At 36.3% G+C, this 21021-nt stretch overlaps 1 pseudogene; it reads left to right on the plus strand.

Annotated features, from left to right (window-relative positions):
• Positions 1 to 585: 585 nt before the first annotated feature.
• The window catches only part of LOC110216169 (UBX domain-containing protein 6 pseudogene), a 75483-nt pseudogene continuing 55047 nt past the window's right edge, over positions 586 to 21021 (plus strand).

Genomic DNA, 21021 nt, shown 5'->3' on the forward strand with positions numbered 1-21021 from the left:
CTTGAGTTCAAATCCAACTGCTGTTATTACTTGTATGATATTGGACAAGTCACTAAATTTGCTTAGACATAGGTTTCTTCAACTGTAAATGTTAATAAGTTCATATTTGACTAGGTAGTTTCTAAGGTCCATTCTAGATTTAAATCTATGCTTCATTATTAATAATACTATAATTTATCAACTGACATTTATATTTTAGCTATTTGGCATGGAGTGCATAATACCTCACTCTTCCTCCACTACAGCTTCAAGCATAGGTGGGCTATAACAAGGCATACTGGTTGTATTGAGGAGGAAGCTTTCTCTCTCTCTCTCTCTCTCTCTCTCTCTCTCTCTCTCTCTCTCTCTCTCTCTCTCTCTGTCTGTCTGTCTGTCTCAGAAAGACTCACTTGATTAAAAACAAGAAGAACCAAGATGGCAGAGTAGAGGTGGGAACTTACCTGACTCTCCCAACTTTCTCTTTCAAAAAACTTAAAAAATGATGCCTCAAATTGAATTTTAAAGCATCAGAGCCAACAAAAGGTAGGGATGAGACAAATTTCCAGTCCAAAATAACTTGAGGTCAGAAGAAAAGTTCTGTCATGCATGAATGAATGGCCTAGAGCTCAGAGCACACCCCAGCAACAACAGCAGCATGTCTTAGAGGTAACTTCGACAGTGACAGCAGTAGCTTCAGGAGCGCTGAGCCTGAAGATGGGAAAGAGGTATGAGATAGTTGGTGAGAAAGAGGTTATAGGGAATCATTTGCTGGGAGTAGAGGCCCTGGTCTCATATCCAGTGCAGGAAGGAGCATGAGTACTTGTGTAGGAAAACAGATGACATGGTCACAAATCCAGGTCCAAGAGGACCACTAACAATTGCAGTTACAGGGGAAGAAGATCCTTTACTGTGTAAAGACCACAGCATAGGCCAGGAAAGCATTGTCCACACATTTCCTTTAATGTGCTTAGAAGCATTGAAAACTAACAGATTCTAAAAACAGCAGCATAAAAACCTGAAGCTTGGTATAGTGTTCCCTATATCCTGGAAGCAGAGCCCAAATTTAGTATAAAGTTAAAAATCAAGAAATAGGCTGAAAAAAATGAGCAAACAAAAAGAAAAAAGAATCTCACCATAGAAAGTTACTATGATGATTGGGAAGGTCTAAACAGAAACTTACCAAAACACAACTAACTTAAAAGAGCTACAAACAAAGCCTCAAAGAAAAACGTAAATTAAACACAAGCCCACCAAAAATTTTCATAAGCATGCATGGAGTATAAATGTTGAATAAGACAGGTAGTGAAAAAACTGGGAAATGAAATGAGAGTCATGTAAAGAAATCATTAAAAAAAGAGTCAACAGCTTGATAAAGGAGACACAAAAATACTGAAGAAAATAACATCTTAAAAAACAGAATAAGCAAAGTGATAAAAGAGGCACAAAAATCCATCGAAAAGGAAAAAAATTGCTTAAAAAGCAGAATTGGCCAAATAGAAAAAAAATTTTACAAAAATTCACTGAAAAAAATAAGTCCTTAAAAAGTAAAATTGGCCAATGGAAAAGGAGGTACAAAAACTCACTGAAAAAAATGTAATTCAAATTGAGAAAGTAAAAGCTAATAACACCACAAAACAAGAAACAAAATTTTAAAAATGAAAAAGAAATAGAAGAAAATATGAAATATGTAATTTTAAAAAACTAACCTGAAAAATAGTTTGAAAAGAGATAATTTAAGAATCATTGGACTACCTGAAAATCACCAAAAAAAGTATAGATATCATGTTTCAAGAAATTGTCAAGGAAAATTGCCCTGAAATCCTAGATCTAGAGAATAAACTAGAAATTGAAAAAAACATATACACTGACCACCTCCTGAAAGAGATCCCAAAATGAAAACTCCCACTATTATAGACAAATTTAAGAGCTCACAGGTCAAGGAGAAAATATTTCAATCTACCACTAAGAAACATTTTAAATATCATGGAGGCACAGTAGGGATAACACAAGGCTTAGCATCTTCTACATTAAAGAATCAGAAGACTTGGAATATGATATTATGGAAGGCAAAGAAGCTAAGGTTGCAACCAAAATCATACACCTTTAAAATTTTAGGGTAATCTTCAGGGGAAAATGGATATTAAATGAAATAGAGGAATGTCAAGCATTCTTTTTTTTTTAATAGTCACTAACAGCAATTTAATTACACAAAAACTTAACTGGTAAAGAACTAGAATTTCTTATTAGAAACATACCCTGGCACTCCAAGTACCAAGTATTATTTAAAATTTATTTTGATTAATCAACAATCACTTCCATAAGCTTTTGATTTTTAAATTTTTCTCCACCTCCCTTCCCAAGATAGCACACAATCTGATACAGGCTATATATATACATTCCTATTAAACATATTTTTATATTAGTGATGTTGTGTGCAAGAATTGGAACCAATAGGAGGAACCACCAGAAAGAGGAAATAAAACATAACAGAAGAAAAAGAATAGTAAATAATATGTCAAGCATTCCTAATGAAAAAACCAGAGCTAAATAGAAAATTTAACTTTCAAATACAAGACTCAAGAGAAGCATAAAACGGTAAATGGGAGAGAGAAATCATAATGGATTCAGTTATGGGATGCGAAGATGTAACTTGTAACTCCTAAGAACTTTCTCATTATTAGAGCAGTTAGAAGGTGTTTACATAGAGAACATGGCTGTGCATTCAATATAGTGGGATGATTATTTAAAAAATAAAATTAAGGGATGAGAGAGAAATACATTAGAAGAAGGAGAAACGGAGAGATAGAATAGGGAAAATTATCTCAATAAAAATGGCATAAAAAGCTTTTACAATGCAGGAGAAGATGGGGAAAGTTGTGGGGAGTGTAAAGAGTGGATCTTACTTTCATTGGAATTCATTCAAAGAGCAAGTAAGACACACACTCAGTTGGGTATAGAAAACTATCTTACCCTACAGTGAAGTAGGAAGGGAGGCAATAAGGAAAGCACCCTCTCATAGAAGGAAGAGTGGATTTGGAGAGGCAGTAGTCAGAAGCAAAAACTATTAAGGAGGGAAAGGATGAAAAGAGAGAGGGAAAAGGATAGATGGGTAAAAAAGTAGCATTGAGGGAAATATACAGTAATCATACCTATGAATGTGAATAGAATGAATTCACCCATAAAACAGAAGCAGTTAGCTGAAAGGATCACATGGTTTAGATAAAAAGAGTGATATCATAAGCATTATGACATTAGGGGAGCATGGAATACTTTGTCTGTCATATCTATGGATAAGGGAAAATTATTTTAACCAAAGAAAAGACAGAGAACATTATGGGATGTAAAATGGATAATTTTAATTACATTAAATTAAAAAGGTTTTGCATAATCAAAACCAATGTAGACAAGATTAGAAGAAATGCAAAAACTGGGGAAATTGTTACACCAAGGTTTTTTTTTTTCCTGGTAAGCATCATTTCTCAAACATATAGAAAACTGGCTCAAATTTATAATAGCAAAATTTATTTCACAACTGATAAATGATCAGAGGCTATAAACAGACAGCTTTGGGGAAGAAGAAACCAAAGCAATTTATAGATATATGAGAAACTGGTGTAAATCACTATTGATTAAAGAAGTGCAAATCAAAACATCTCTGGGGCACCACTTCACAGCTATGAGATTGTCTAGTATCACTGAAAAGGAAAATGATAAATGTTGAAGGGATGTGAAAATTGGGATATTAACATACTGTTGGTGGAGTTGTGAATAGATCCAATTATTATGTAAAACAATTTGGAGCTATGTCCAAAGGGCTATCAAATTTTGCCTGCTATTTGACAGTGACAGAACTTCTAGGTTTGTAGTCCAAAGAGCTCAAAGATAAAGTAAAATACTTATAACACCTCTTTTTGTGCTCACAAAGAAGTGGAAATTGAGGGAATGCCTATCGAGTGGTAAATGGTTGGACAAGTTATAGTGTACAACAGCGAAGGGATATTGTTGTGCCATAAGAAACGATGAATGGGGAGGGGGAGGGGAGCCAAGATGGCAGAGTGAAAGCAGTGACTTGCTTGAGCTCTCCCTCAAACCCCTCCAAATACCTGTAAAAAATGTCTCTAAACAAATTCTAAAGCAACAGAACCCAAAAAGACAAAGCGAAGCAAATTTCCAGCCCAAGACAGCCTGGATGTTTAATCAGAAAAGTACATCATGCTGGGCAGGGAGCGAAATGCAGTTTGGCGTGGGCTTACAGGCTGCAGCAAACCTGGAACAGGCCTCAGAGGACTGAATTGCAGGCAGGTGTGGTTGTTTCCAGACTTCTCAACCTATGACCACCAAACACAACTTAGAAGGTGAGTGGAAAAAATCTGTTTCTCTGGTAAGAGAGGAGCTCAGGTCTCAGTCTCAGCTCTCAAGGGAGCACAGCACTGGTGTGGTGGCTGTATCCTGAGCTTCCAGACCATAGGCTGAGGGGGAATTGAGTGGCTGATCAGAGGGGGATTGCAGGGATCTCTTTGCCAGTGCTGAGGCAGGAATCTCTTACTTTGCCCAAGCTTAGATCTGGTTCACAGTTCTGGGTGATGGTCCTGGGCTAGGAGGAACACTGGCATGGTGGAGCTTATAGTGGCCTAGGAGAGGAAATTCTCCTCATAATTCCAAGACAAAAAAGACTGCCTGTGGTCACTCATAGACCAGAGCACAGGCCAGGAAAGGAGTAAACACCTCACACTTTATCATAACACCTTGGAAGCACCAAAAATTTACAGGTCCTTAGAAGTATCTCTGAAAACAGCTGTACAAACCCCCAAATCTTGAGACAGTACATTCTCCACATTGGAAACAGACTCTTAACTTACCAAACTTAAGTAATTGGCTGGGATCATGAGCAAACCTTGCAAAAAGAGTCAAACTATATTATCTTATTTTGGTAACAAAGAAGATCAAAACATACAACCAGAAAAGTCAAAGTCCTACTCAAAGTCAAAGCTCCTACATCCAAAGCCTCCAAAAAAATATGAATTAGTCCCAGGCATTGGAAGAGCTCAAAAGGGATTTTGAGAAGCAAGTAAGAGAAGTAGAGGAAAAACTAGGAAGAGAAATGAGAGTGATGCAAGAAAATCATGAAAAACAAGTCAACAGCTTGCTAAAGGAGACCCAAAAAATACTGAAGAAAATAACACCTTAAAAAACAGCCTAACCCAAATGACAAAAGAGGTCCAAAAAGCCAATGATGCGAAAAATGCCCTAAAAAGAAAAACTGGACAAATGGAAAAGGAAGTCCAAAAGCTAACTGAAGAAAATACTTCCTTAAAAATTAGAATAGAGCAATTGGAAGCTAATGACTTTATGAGAAATCAAGACATTGTAAAACAAATCCAAAAGAATGAAAAATTAGAAAACAATGTGAAATATTTCATTGGAAAAACAAGTGACCTGGAAAATACATCCAGGAGAGAGAATTTAAAAATTATTGAAATATCTGAAAGCCATGATCAAAAAAAGTGCCTAGACACCATCTTTCAAGAAATTATCAAGGAAAACTGCCCTGATATTTTAGAACCAGAGGGCAAAATAGAAATTGAAAGAATCCACTAATGTCCTCCTGAAAGAGATCCCCACAGGAAAACTCCTGGGAATATTGTGGCCAAATTCCAGAGTTCCCAGCTCAAGGAGAAAATGTTATGGGCAGCCAGAAAGAAATAATTCAAGTATTATGGAAACACAATCAGGATAACACAAGATTTAGCAGCTTCTACATTAAAGGGCATGGAATGTAATATTCCAGAGGGTAAAGGAGATAGGATTACAACCAAGAATCACCCACCAAGCAAACTGAGTATAATCCTTTAGAGGAAAAAATGGTCATTCAGTGAAATAGAGGACTTTCAAGCATTCTTGATGAAAAGACCAGAGCTGAATAGAAAATTTGACTTTCAAATACAAGACTCAAGTGGAACATGAAGAGGTAAACAGGAAAGAGAAATCATAAGAGACTTATTAAGGTTGAACTGTTTACATTCCTGCATGAAAAGATGATATTTGTAACTCATGAGACCTTTGTCAGTATTAAGGTAGTTGGAAAAAAAATTATATGTATGTACATAGATAGATACATAGATACATAGATAGATAGATAGATAGATAGATAGATAGATAGATAGATAGATAGATAGATAATAGATAGATAGATAGATAGATGCAGGGCACAGGGTGAGTTGAAGATGAAGGGGTCATATCTGGAGAATAAAATTAAGGGGTGAGAGAGGATTATACTGGAAAAGGAGAAAGGAAGAGGTAGAATGGGGTAAAATATCTCAGAAAAAAACAGAAAAGAAAAGGTCTTTCAGTGGAGGGAAATGGAGGAAGGTAAGAGGGAATGAGTGAATCTTATTCTCATAGGAATTGGCTTAAGGAGGGAATAACATACATACTCAATGGGGTATGGAAATCTGTCTTACCTTACAGGAAAATAGCAGGGGAACGGGACAAGAGAGCAAGGAGATGAAAGAGAGGAGGGCAGATTGGGAAAGGGGGTAATCAGAAGCAAATACTTCTGAGGAGGGGCAGGGTCAAAAGAAAGAATAGAATAAATGGGGAGGCAGGATAGAATTAAGGGAAATAGAGTTAGTATTTCACAACATGTCTACTATGGAAGTAACTGCACATGTATGACCTATATTGAGTTGCTTGCCTTTTCAATGAGAGTGGGTGGGGAGGGAGGAAGGGAGTAAATTTGGAACCCAAAGTTTTAAAAACACGTGTTTAAAAAAAAGTTTTCACATGCAACTGGGAAATAAGAAATACAGGAAATGGGGTACAGAAGTCAATCCTGCCCTACAGGAAAATAGAAGGGGAAGGGGATAAGAGAATGGGGGAGAGATAGAAAACAGGGGCAACTAGGGGAATGGGTGTTCAGAATGCATGCCATCTTGGGGTGGGGGACGGGCGAGATGGGGTGAAAATTTGGAACTCAAAATCTTGTGGAAGTAAATGCTGAAAACCAAAAAGAAAATCTATATTAAAAAAATTTAAAAAAGAGAAATGATGAACAGGATGTTTTCAGAAAAACCTGGAAAGATTAATGCAAAGTGCAGTGAGCAGAACCAGGAGAATATTGAGCATAGTAACAACAATGTTGTAATGATGATCAGCTCTGAATTACTTCACTTTTCTCAGTAATACAATGAACCAAGGCATTCTGAAGAACTCGTGATGGAGAATGCTATCTGTCTCCAGAGAAAGAACTGATAGAATCTAATTGCAGATTGAAGTATTATGTTTTTTTCATTTATTATTTTGCTTTTTTGTCTGTTTTTTAATAACATGATTAATATAGAAATATGTTTTACATTACTTAATATGTACTATATTATTAATATAATATGTATATAGTCATATATATATATATATGTGAGTGCATATATATATGTGTGTGTGTGTGTGTGTGTGTGTGTATAAATGAGGGGGGAAGGAAGGGAAAGTATTTGTAATTCAAAAAATTTTACATGTAATTGAGAAACATTTAACAAAATAAAAATATGTAGGGGTGAAAATGTGTATATCTCAGAAAAAGTAATTGGGTACTGATATTTACAAATTATAAAACATGAAACGCAAAGATTCATATTTCTTGTCAAAGGAGACAACTAGTCCCAGGAAATCCAATGCATTCTCCTTGCAGAAGTAAATGTATCTCATATTTTGGGGGTAACTATATTCTCATAGTATATAGGTGATTTCTGACTTTTTTTTTTGTTTATACCAAACTAAGCTTATCTCCTGATAGTCCATGTGTCAGGGGCAGCTCTAACGCCAGCACTCTCTTCTTTCAAGTTTGATGTTGGAGGGAAGAAATGATATATTCAAATACAAGTCATTGAACAGTTAAACAGTGGTTTACTTTGCCCTAACAAAGATATGCAATAAGGATACATTGACACTTAGTTTGGATATGACCCCTTTTCCAGTCTCCTTATGGAAACATGTCTGGTTATCAGGTCAGAATGTTGTGAAGAACATAGCAACTCATCGGGTCTTCAGGAGTAGACTAAATCTGAGAGGCCACAATTACTCAAGTGACAGAGACTTGGACTCTTTATGCCTTAGGTGAGGAGAAAGCTGAGTTGAAAACCTGGGGCCAATCAATTCCTGTTGACAGTTTTGTCTCCTTTGCATGAAAGACTGGGGAAGAAGGAGTACCCTGGAGGTGTAGTCTCCCCATTTTGTGCATTGGGCCAGTGGAGGAGGGAGTGGGCAGAGAACATAAGGTAAACTTGGAAATATCAGTCCTATCACATCATGGGTTAATATAACCAACAGCCCAAGATCCTCAGCAAAAAGACCATTTTTCATGGAAAAACTTTGGGATGTTGAACATTTGTTAACACTATCTGGTGACAGCATTTGTGAATTTATAGGTTGGTGACCTTAAAAAACCACTTAAAGATTTTAGTACTCCAAGAAAATTCTATTCATTTTTCTACTTTAAGGTTTCATCATTACTATTGTTTCACTAATTTTACGCATAACCTAAAGCTCTGTCTTGGACCATCTCCATCATTTTGCATTTTCCTAATGGTGAACTCATGGGCTCCTACATATTTAATGACTTTCTCCATTATGAATCATAGATCTATACATCTAGCTCTTGTCTCTTTCCTAAGCTTCAGTAATGCCTTTTCCAGTACTTATTGGATATTTCAAACTTCATGTCTAATATCTTCTTAAACTCAACACGTCTAAAAAAAATCTATTGATTAATCCTAAAAAAACAAACAAACAAACAAACATGTTTTTTCTGACCTCTCTTATTTCTACTGAGGTCATTACCATTTTTCTAGTCAACCAGGTTTGAAACCTTGGTATTATCTTTGACTCTTTACTCTCCCTCACCCCATATATAAAATCAATTATTAAATCCCATTGCTTGTACCTCTACAGTTACCTTCTATTCCCTTTTCTTTCCTCTCAGAACTACCACCCTTATTCAGGACCTCATCATTTCTGGCATAGATTATTGCAGATGTTAAAGTAATTGTCCTAAGATGAAAGTCTAAGTAACTCTCTAACTCATACACTCCAAAGGCTCGCTATTGTTTGTAAGGTAGAACATGAACTCAGTTTTACTTGTAAAGATCTTTGCAACTTGTCTCCAATGTCGCTTTCTAACATTGTTATACATAACTCAACTTAATTTACTCTATGTGTCAACCAGACTTATCTTCTAGCTAGTACTGCTTCTGCCAGACTCTATATTTTTGCAGTGGCTATTGCCTTGTGCCTAGAATACACTCCATCCTTACTTCTGCCTCCTAGAATCACTTACTTCTTTCACAACTTAATTCACACATCACCTACATGAAGTCTTTCCTGATCACCCCAGCTGTTAATGCTCTCCCCTCCAAAGCTACCTTGAAATAGTATCTGGAATGTGTTTAGAAGAGTATCTGGCACATCCTAGAGGTTTAATAAATGTTTATTTCATTACCTTTTTCTTCCTGACATTTTTTTGGTATATATTGTTTATTTACTTGTATGTGTATATATTACATCTATCCTTCAGTAGCATTTCAGCTCCTTGAGGGTAGGACTATTTTGATTTTGTTTCTGTATTACCAGCGCCTAGAATTGCCTGGCAAATCGTAGGAGGTCCACAAGTGCTTGCTTGCTTGATTGATCCAGCTCCCAGGGATAACAGCATCCAGCATCTGAATAGAGTATTATATCTAGGTTTATACATCTCAAGGAAAGAGAAGTTGCTGAGTGATGGTGGTTGAGAGCAAATCTGATATCAAAATGGTAAGATAGAATACTTATGTTAATATCTATTTTCACTTCAACATAATTCCAAATCACAATCCCCAAGTCCTACTCTGGCCTCCTCCAAGCAGCAGAGAGGGCAAAATTTAGACAGTTCCATACTCAGCTCTGGCTCTAGTTTGAAGCTGAGCACAAAACAGGTTTTCATTCACAACCTGTTCAGTTTAATAAATGCAAAAACTTTAAGACATCTGGTATCTTTCCTGCAAGCCACATATGCCAGTACAAGACAGGAAGGCAGCCAGATTCTGTTTCACTTTCCATGTCATGGATATAGGTCTCAAAATCTATATCCTAGTTTCTACCTTGTCTCTTACTTGAGATCAGTTACTCACCTCCATTTCTACAAACTTAATACTGGGACAAACTCTATTGGATTTTTCTACAGTAGGATAGCAATGCCTATCTATCCAAAGGTAAGTCCATGACAGGGATGAATGAACCTCTTTACTCTCCATGATCATTACCACTTCCTGAGTGTCAGAATTCTTTACCATGACTTCTCCTTTCAATCTTCTTTATTTTTGAATTCCTTGCTCATGTGTCATTACTCACACTTGAACACTGAATCAGAACATATGTGTCGCTGTTGACCACCATAAGCCTGCCACAATTTCATTATGAGTTTCTAAGGTCAAAAAAATTATGAAATTTTTAAAAATTCTATTTTAATATAACAAAGCATTATATAAACATATATGTGCATGTGTTTAAACATATATATGTGTATATATATATATATATATATACACATATATATATATATGGAGAAGAGAGAGAGAGATTCCTTTATTTTCTAAGCATTCAAACTATCACTGATTTATCTTGAGCAGGTTTAATTAGTTTTCTAGATATAAGTGATGCCATTTGCCCCAAGTTTATCTGATATTTTGCTTTCTTGGCTGGCAATTGTTAGTTACTAAAATGTTGAGTTCAGCACTTTTTGAGAGTGCCAAGAACCAATAAAAAAGTTGAAGCCCTGATGTCAAGCTCCTCAGACTTATTTAATCACCATGAGTGGAAAGGAAGACAGATTTTGATTAAGAATAGCTAGACCGATCAATAAAGTCCTTGAACTTGCATAAGTCACTACTGGCTACTCTTCAATAACAGTGATGGCCTGTGTCTAGAAAAAGCAAGTCTTTACACTCCTAAGGCAAACAAATGACCACACAAAAGCAGCTTCTATCTGTGTTGTCTGAGAGTGATACTAGAATCCCACAAATTGTGATGATAATATCCTTGTGGTTTCTGTCATGTTCTTGTTATTCAATTTTTTTCACTTTTTTTTCTTTGTGATTACCATACTTGCAAAATTCCATTCAATGTTCACATAAAAGAAGACACAGGGGTGTGAACAACTCAGCAGTGGTGAAGAATCACCATTGCCAGTGATCCCATTCTTCAAAGAGTAGTCAAAGGTTAAAGGGGGAAGGGATGGAGAGGGTCAAGGTGAAGGTGTATTACTAGAAAATCCCCAAAATCCATTGAATATTTGACTTAAACAAACAAGAAATTACTTTCATTGATTAAACGTAGATTGAATTAGGAGGAAAAAATGACAGGGGCCGGAAAGCTTATGTCCTAGAGCCATTGTTTAACTCAGCATGACAGATTCAGTCTGCTGAGCCCAAAGGAAGGCCAAAGGCAGGCACTCGTGGTCTCTACAAGGTGCTCGATCCTCATGAGAACAAAATCAAAAAGTTTCACTTGATCAGCTCACAGCCTGGAGCCACTGTACTCCCTCTGTCTTGTGTTAGCAGAACAATGCACGCAGCAGGCTTAGGGCTGCCCCGCATAATAATTATAGGTATCCCACAGGCAAAGCTGTTGTTGCTTTTAAGACTTGACAGAATGTGTCTTGTAGGCATGACCCAGCAGATGGGGGCCTTTTTTCCTTTCATCTTTTTCCCAAAAGCCACCTAGGAGAAACATATAAAGCATCTTGACAAGGGATATATTTTCTCCTATAGGGGTAGGTTGATTGCTATAAGCTGCTCTTCTTGTTCATTCAACCTAAAAATAATTGCAAGGACCATAGTGGAAAGTAGTCAAGTATAGCAACAGAGGCAGGGAGAGACCTTTCGCTCCATCCCGCTAATTTGTGTCACCTACTGCACTGCCTTATGTATTGATGGTGGGGGGAAAAAATGAAGCAGAAAATTAAGTCTGAAAGGAGTTTTTGTCCTGCTGTCACTCTGTACAACATTTAGTTCAGTTGACATGACACTGTGCCTTTTGTTACATAAAACTGTCACATTGTCCCCTTCTGGTTAGCTGCCGTTGCTGGCCAAATCAATAATGTCTGTCAAAACTGTCAAATAATGAAAAGATCCTATGATATGCTGGCTACAGTAGATGATATTTTTAACTATCATTAAAAATGCAACCAGACGGAACTGCCAAATATACGCTGCCGACGAAGACACTCTCTGCCTTGTAACTGAGATGACTGACTTGAAAATGATGTCTTCTGGTATGCATCCTGGATGTTTGTGGTTATTTCATATCTTATTTCTACTGCGCAATGGCATTGAACATATTTTTTAAAGGGGAAGCTATTTCCATATGGTTTCATTTTAGGGAATGAGGAATTAGAATGTGTAAGCTACCTGGTAATGTAATAATACCACCTTCTCATTTCTTTCTCAGAATTTGCCAATGGAACTAGATTAGTATACACATTTAACATGTTTTCACATTTTTGAAAATATAGGTTTGATTGCAAATTATGTATAACTGGAGATGAAACAGTGAGATGGGAGCCTAGTGTTTCCCCATTACCAATCTAGTACAAATTTTAATCAACCTGCAAACGTTTTATTTTACTTTTAACACTATTGAACTCTGATAAATGACTTTTTTTCTTTCTTTCTTTTTGAATCCTGATCCTCTTAACTCTTACTCCTTTCCTCCAGTTCCCAGAGGATACTCCCTGAGCTGCCAATACTCATTCTGTTGAAACTGTGGAGAATAGAATGCTTCATGGTAGAGATATTGAATATAGTTGTGTAAATATGTATGCGTATATATACATATATATATATACATACATATATTCAGTACTTAGTGCTCTCTTATCTTGAAAGAACTTGGTATAATTATTCACACATACATGCACATATATTACATATATGCTATCTCTCCCCCTCTCCCTCTAGTAGAATGTAAGTCCCTGAAGACAGGAAGTGTTTCATCTTTGCCTTTATATCCCCAGTGCCCAGTACAATGCCTCACATTTTTTTTTAATTTTATACTTAAGTCAATTAGTATATATAGTCAGCTCTGGTATATCTGGGGCACTGAGTGGTTAAGTGACTTGCCCATGGCCACTTAGCGATTAAATATGTCAGATAGGATTTGAACTCAGGATTTTCTGATTTCAAACATGGCTTTGTATCTATTGTGCCACTTAATAGCTTCCCTATTACATGCACATTTGGAGAAGTATTGTTGCATAATGGAAGAAGAGTTTTAGAAGTAACAATTTAGGTACAAGTTCTGCCTCTTGACACACACTAATTGCATGACCATGGGCAAATCATGTAACTTCACAGGCAGCTCTCAATGATTGTATTTTATACAGAGAAGTTGCCAAAATGCATTTGATTTCCACACCCAAGTTCCCATTCTCTGAAGTCACACGTCTGGCCCAGGTTCAAAGCATTGTTCTAAGTGTTAGAGTGAAACATGGTCTCTTTTCAAGAAGCTTACTTCCTACTTGGGGCATAAAATAGGTACATAACTAAATAAAATTTTAAAGGCAAAGGCCCTGCATAGGAGATGCCATTTGAGCTGTGCTTTGAAGACAGTTGACATCTCTAAGAGGCACCAAAAAGGAGTAAATTAATTAATTGTAGGCACTGGGTCGCTTGTGAGAAGGTATAGAGGAGGAAGATTAAATTGTATGGTTTATTAATATTAATAATAACACATTTATATAGCACTTAGGTGTTTGAAAATGCTTTCCTCACAATAGCCTCCTAAGGTAGCTAATGCTACTTTTTGTTATTCTCATCTCACTGATGGTTGAGGCAACTGGGTTTCAGAGAAGCTAAATGAAATGCTGCAGTTCACTAACACAGCTAGTAAGCAGACAAACTTTGTCAAGGTATCTGACTCATCTCATTACTCTTTTTAAAATGTTTTGATTTTTTTTATGATGCTGTGATTTCCTTTTTTAATTTCCCTCCTTGATAGCACCTCTTCATACGTAAATTTTAAAAAAATGCTGTTAAGCAAAACAAATGCACACATTGACCATGTCTGACAGAATATGCCTTGTTCCACACAAGATAAACTCACCTTTCTACTGAGAGGAAGACGTATGTTTCATTATTTTTATATCAATATCGGTCATTGACTTGATTCACGTTCTAATGTCAGTATTCTTTTTTTTATTATATGGGTCATTGTGTTTGTTCACTTGTTTTTCTCTGGATCAGGTCATATGATTCTTCAGCCAATCAGTCAGTCAATACACATTTATTAAGGATTTAGTAAGTGACAGTGTGTTAAGGACTAGAGATACAAAGAAAGGCAAAAAATGATTTCTCCCTTTAAGGACCTCACATTCTAATGGAGAAGTGTTATTATTGTTTTTTGATCTTTTCAATTGTGTCTCAGTCTTCATGACCCCAATTGGGAGTTTTCTTTGCAGAGATACTAGAATGATTTGTCATTTCCTTTTGCAGCTCATTTTACAGGTGAGGAAACTGAGGCAAACAGGGTTGTGACTTACACAGGGTCACACAACTATTAAATGCCTGAGGCCAGATTTGAAATCACAAAGATGAGTTTTCCTGACTTTAGGCTTGGCACTCTATGCACTGTACCATATAACTGCCCCTAGTGGAGGAAACAACATGCAAATAATTAGATGCGTACAAATATAAACAGAGTAGATGTAAGGTAACCTCAGAAAGGTATTCACTAATAGCTAGGGGAATCAAGCCAGGTCTTCTTCTGAATATGAGATTTGAGTTTAGTCTTAAAGAAAGCCAGAGAAATTAATAAGTAAAGGAAGAGCATTCTAGGGATGGGGAACTGTCAGTATAAAAGCACAGAGATGGAGGATGGAGTATCATGTCCAAGGAATAGCAAACAGGCCATGTATGTTGAGGTAAATGAAGTATAAGTAGATTGGAAAAATAGGAAGTAGACTGGTTGTTAAAAGCTTTAAATGCCAAGTTGAGGAATTTATATTTGATTCTAGAAGTAATAGGGAGCCACTGAAATTTATTGTGTAGGAAAAATAACACATATGTACAATTGGGGAAGATTACTTTGGGAGCTAAATGAAGGATGGTTGGAAATAAAAAATATCTATTAGGATACTCTAATCTAGTGCAGATGCAGATTGAAGGAAGCAGAATCAGGAGAGTAATATGCAAAATAAGTGGCAACTGAACTCAGATAAAATGCCATGACCAATCTTGCTTTCAGAGGACTTAGGAGGAAACACATTTTCCTCTCCTTGGGAGAAAGATGGGAGATAATAGCTGTAGAAGGTTGACTTCAGTGTTGTGATTGGTTTTGTTTACCAAATGTTGTTTTTTGTTACAAGGCAGAGTTCTGGTGTGGGGTGGGAGTTTCCATAGAAAGAATTGGCTATAGTATAAAAAGCTATAATAATAATGAACATTTAAAAAAATGACAAGACAACTATAAAAAGAAAATAGAACATATTCAAGAGACCAGCTGACTTAAAATACCATACTTTATTTTTCTTAAATAATCGGTTAAATTGAACTATTAAACTATTATATCTTGAAGGGAAAAATCGTGGAACCAATGAGTAATTAGCCTTTTTTCTCTCAGATTTCTAGTATTCTAACATACCCCCAAACCTCCCAGTTGTTTCTGAGCATTAAAATATTACTTGTATATAACAATATGAACTAATTTTTGCTTTGTTCAGTACAAATTTAGTCAGCAATAATTAATGGAACAGAATTTTAAAAATAGGTCATGTGTGAATTTAAGTAAAATCCTACTGTTACTTTAATGTAATATGGGGGCTTAATTATCATACAATTACATTGTTAATAGAGACATAAAATTAATCCAATAAAGTCTCAGCATGTTACCTTCTACCCCATCATTTATTTCAAAAATATTCATAATTTGTACAGTTGGTGTAGAAATTCTTCTATAACCTTATTATTCCTTAGTAAGACTTTTCTATCTATGTTATATTAAATATGTGTAACAATTCCAGCACTATCATTTTACATTTAAAATGCTGATGATATTATACTAATGCTTATACATGGATAAACAGATTAATTATGTATAGGCCGGTGGTCATTCCACATTGTATGTATGATTCGCCATCTTTCATCACTCCAGAATATCTGTTTAGCACTTCTGTCAAGACTAATTTGTTTTTGAGACCCTTCCGTTTGCCCTCCAGAAGTTGTATTTCTCTCATCCGCCTTCTATGTGTATCACTTCAGCTCATCATAGACTTAGAGACTGATGGGATCTTAGAGATTATTTAGTTCAAACCCTCATTTTACAAAGGATGGAACTAGAACCTAAAAAAGATTAACTGATTTATCCAAGGTCATAAAATCGGTAAATGGCAGAGACGGAGTGTGAACTCACATTGTCTGACTCCAAATCAAGGCAGCTTTGTATCATTCATCTACCAACTGAAGAAGACTGACAACTTTCTATGATCTTCATAGAAGCCTCCACATCCAATTCTACATTTTGGGACTTTTAAGTGCAACAACTGGCTGAGGAGAATGAAAGTCTGGGATTGGAATGTTTCCCATTTTCCTAAGGTTTGGCTAAGTGCAGAGAGAGCTGAGTAGGTGGTTGCCACTGATTCTAGGTGTTATGGGCCTGTTTGGACCCAGATGAATATTTACTTACTTATTTACATTATGTATTAGTTACCTAAAAGTTATAATTGAAGAAATAGAACAAGACCTAGCTTGTTTTAGGTGAGAGCACAATAAACAAAAAGCAGTGACAATTGCACTGTTTTATGGAATACAAGCCAATTCTAAATTGCCTGGTTGGTTAGGGCAATGATACTGGGCTGTTCTTCTTTGAATGATTCAAAATGGGAAATAAAGGACTTTGATCTTATTGGGGGGGTAGGAGAAAATTATTAACTTTCAATACACAAACATCCTAAGAAAGGGAGAATTTATTAATGTAGCTAAGGAGAAATGTTTATATAATATATGTATTTTTTGGTAAGCAATATAAGTACTGTTCCATGAAATAAATGAAATAGCACTTGCAGCTTCAAAATTATAAAAAACAAACCTATCCTTATATTAAAAAGAAGGCTCAGAACAACCACAATTCATGCATTGCAAAGTTAATTTTGGCAATCATAGTTTTATGGACCCTACAATAGTCCTGTTGCAAATTGTTTTTCTTGTTAGGCATACTTCATTCTGCATCAATTCATTCATATCTTCCTGAGTTTCTTTCAAGGCTTCATATCTGTCATTCCTTATGGCACACAAACATTTCATTATATTCATTGATCACAGCTTGTTTAGGCAAGTGCTGGGCCTGCATTCTATTTTTACCTCTTTGTTATAACAAAAAAATTCTGGTATGTGTATTTCTGTATGTTGGGAACTTTCCTTCTGTCTTTGAAATTCTGAAAGTAATAGTCATATATAGTCTTAGAGTCATAGCTGTGGTATTTCAGGGGTAAATAGAATGAAAAATTTAGGGAATGTCTTGATATAATTTTAAGTTGTTTTTCTAAATAGACGGATTAATTCACAGGTCCACCAACAGTGCTTTAGTCTATCTGTCTTTCCGCAACCCCTCCAATATTTACCATTTTGACCTTTTATCATGTTTATTTCCCAGTTGATGAATATGAGTTGAAACCTCAGAGTTGCTTTCATTTGGATTTCTTTTATTGTTAGTAATTTGGAAAATTCTTGCACACAGTTGTTGATAGCTTGCATTTCTAATTTTGAAAACTTCCTCTTTGTATATTTGACCATCTTTTATTTGTTGTCATAGATTTGTATCAAACTATTTTAATTCTTCAGCATCAAATCTTCATCAGAGGTTATATGCTGAAAAGGTGATTTCTCAAATAACTCTCTTCTCTTGCCTCATTTCTTTCATCCATACTTGGAAACCTTGTGGTAAATCTATTGTTTATTTTCTGGGTTTATATTTGCAATTGTTATGAAATTGGTTTCATCTGGAATTTTACCTTGAGATTCCTTTAACCCACAAAACATTTTCATTTTATTAGGCATTTCTTTTTGCCCATGTCTTTAGCATCTCTACCCAAGATGGCTGGTGAAAGCTTCCTTGTTACTGTTTCAATTACCCCATTAACAAGCATTTACTAAATGCCAGCTATGTGTCAGACACAGTGCTAAGTGTGGGAATACAAAAACCAAAGTGAAACAGGGCCTGCCTATCCAGAATTTACATTCTAGGGGAGAAAATGGCAAACACATCAATAAACAAAAATCGAGGTAGCTATGTGGCACAATGGATAGAGCACCGACCCTGGAATCGGGAGATCTGAGTTCAAATCCAGCCTCAGACACTTGACATTTGCTAGCTGTGTGACTGTAGGCAAGTCACTTAATTCTGATTGCTTCACAACATATATAAATAAAATAAACAAAAATCAAATGAAACTACTCTTAGCTCTGAAACTGCTTGAGTTTTGCTCTTCAGAGTAGGAAGACTGTAATGAGGCACACTGATAATAGCTTTTCTGTCCTATCCCATCCAAATCTGTTGGTCTGTGATACCAAATTAAAGATCATAAATTGGATGGTACAGCTAAAAGTGTTTTTTTTTTTGTATCCTGACTCCTGTCTTAATCCTATGTGGGGTAGCCCTCCAGAATAGCTACTCAAGGTTCATAGTACTCTGAGAATTTATGTTCACTCAAAACCATGACTCATGACCTCCCTTGGCCATATATACACACACACACATATATATATGTATGTATGCATGTATATGTATGTATGTATGTGTATGTATAAATATATGTGTGTATGTGTGTGTATGTGTGTATATGTATAATCCAATCAGCTAGAGAAAACAATTAAAAACAAAGGCATTTAATGAAATAGTATTTCCATAAAAAAGACGCAGTGAACTTTCTTCCTATAAATCTAGATATTATGCTCTTCAAATACATACACATATATATTTGAGGAAATCAAGCACACATAAGGATTATGTATGAGAAGCACACTCTCAGGGAAAACATGTAGCTAGAGCCATATACCCTAGGGAGCATGAAGGGAGAAGGAGTTCATACTTCCAAAGCTGCTGAAACAACATCTTCTGGGGGTTGAGTCTCATCTTGATATATGGTTATGGAATATCTTTAAGGTGAGTTGCTCTACTGGTTTCTTTATTCTTGTGGTGTTTTATTTGCTTGTACTCATTGGCCTTGTGATAATTGTTGGGCATGTAGTTTCAACTGGGCCTTGCCCACTAATGTAGTTGTGGTGGCTTCCAGGGGCAGGAATCTTGGGGGGAGGCATTGCTTTGCTGGTTTTCAGTGGTCTCAGGGTGGGTGATACCTGCTAGATGCATAGTCTCTGTCCTTTGATTCTAACTTCTAGGCCACCATTTTTTAAGCCATGCTACCTAGACTCTCATTGTTCTCATCTTCCTCATCCTAATCCAACTAAAATCTAGAACTCTTTCCCCAGTCTCTTATAGGCAAGTATTTGCTTTATCTTGCTTGGAACCAGGCCTCCATGTACCATCCTGGAAACTATTTCTTCTAAACTATGCTGTCTAATGTATGGCCATTATATATGTCTTCCCATTACCCTTTTCCAATCCCTTTTATAAGTAGTCTTCCTCATTATATGTAATTTCCTAGATGGCAGGGACTGTCTTACTTTCTTTGCTTTGTTTGTTGGTTTATTTGTTTTTTGTTTCCCCTCCCCCTAGCACTTAGCATCATACTTGGAACATAATAAGCAATTAACAAATACTCAAACAGTCTTCATTCAATCATTGAGTTCATCAATTCAGGCTTACCCATCTCATATCTCAGCTCCAATTAGTTAGCATGATGGCCAGAATCTCTTCTTGTTAAGGACAGTCTGAAAATTCTTGAGCTATTGTCACCAAAACCAGCTAACAAAATCCTTTTAAGGTTTCCCCAGTAAGATTGATCCCTCAATATCCTATGACTGTGTGCAGATTTTAGCCACTAAGTTTAAATATGACTTGACTTTTCCAAGATTCTCTCAGATTAAGTACGTGAATGAATGTGAACCAGAACAAAAGGGGGCAGAGTCACTGTTCTACACTCACCTATTTACATTTCTGTCTTGATTGTGCATATCTGTTAACAGAAAAGCCCTCTGCTTTAGTAATGCATTTTTGGCCAATGAACCCCTAGATTTCCCTACATTTATATCTCCTCTAACCCCCAGCACAATGCTGTGCTTAATAAGTATTTGCTAAGTGAATAAAATCCTTCCTCTTATACATGAGGAAAATAAGACCCAGGGAACACTGAACTTTTTTAAGGACACACAGCTAGATGATCAAAGAGCTGGCAACAGAAAGCAGAACTTGTGACTCATAGTACAGTGCTGAGAATTTGTGGGTGAGTGAAAAAGCGTTAACAAAACCTGCTATATTCTAGGCACTGTGCTAAGTGCTGGGTCTGAATATATAAATGAGGAAGCCCCTGTCCTCATGGAGCTTCTTATACCAGGAAACGAGGCATATGGAATCATGCAAGCAAATTCAGAGCTGGAAGAGACATCACAGTTGTCAAGTATAACTTCTTCATTTTGTAGATGAGGAAATTAATGCAAAGCTCTAGTAGTAAGCAGAGAAGGAAGTGTTACAGGACAGAGAGGTGATTTGATGCATAGATCTGTCAAATGATATACATTTTACAAGAAAACCAGCAGAATGATAGTATATCTATTTCATTACTGAGCCTGCAACAAGATGAAGATTGTGTGGCAAAGATACACTGAGTAGCAGGGTAGATGGGTGGAAATGGCTGGGGTGGAAAATTGGAGAGGATGGAAACTATGAGACAGTTGAATGACCCACTGATCAAAGCACTGGGCCTGGAATCAGGAAGAGCTTAATTCAAATTCTACCTCAGGCACTTACTAGCTGTGGAACCCTGGAAAAGTCACTTAACCCCTGTTAGCTTTAGTTTCTTCATCTGTAAAATGGGGATAATAATAGCACCTGCCTCCCAGGGTTGTT

Source organism: Phascolarctos cinereus, unplaced genomic scaffold (assembly GCF_003287225.1).
Source record: "Phascolarctos cinereus isolate Bilbo 61053 unplaced genomic scaffold, phaCin_HiC Scaffold_4;HRSCAF=312, whole genome shotgun sequence".
In the NCBI taxonomy this organism is placed as follows: Eukaryota; Metazoa; Chordata; class Mammalia; order Diprotodontia; family Phascolarctidae; genus Phascolarctos; species Phascolarctos cinereus.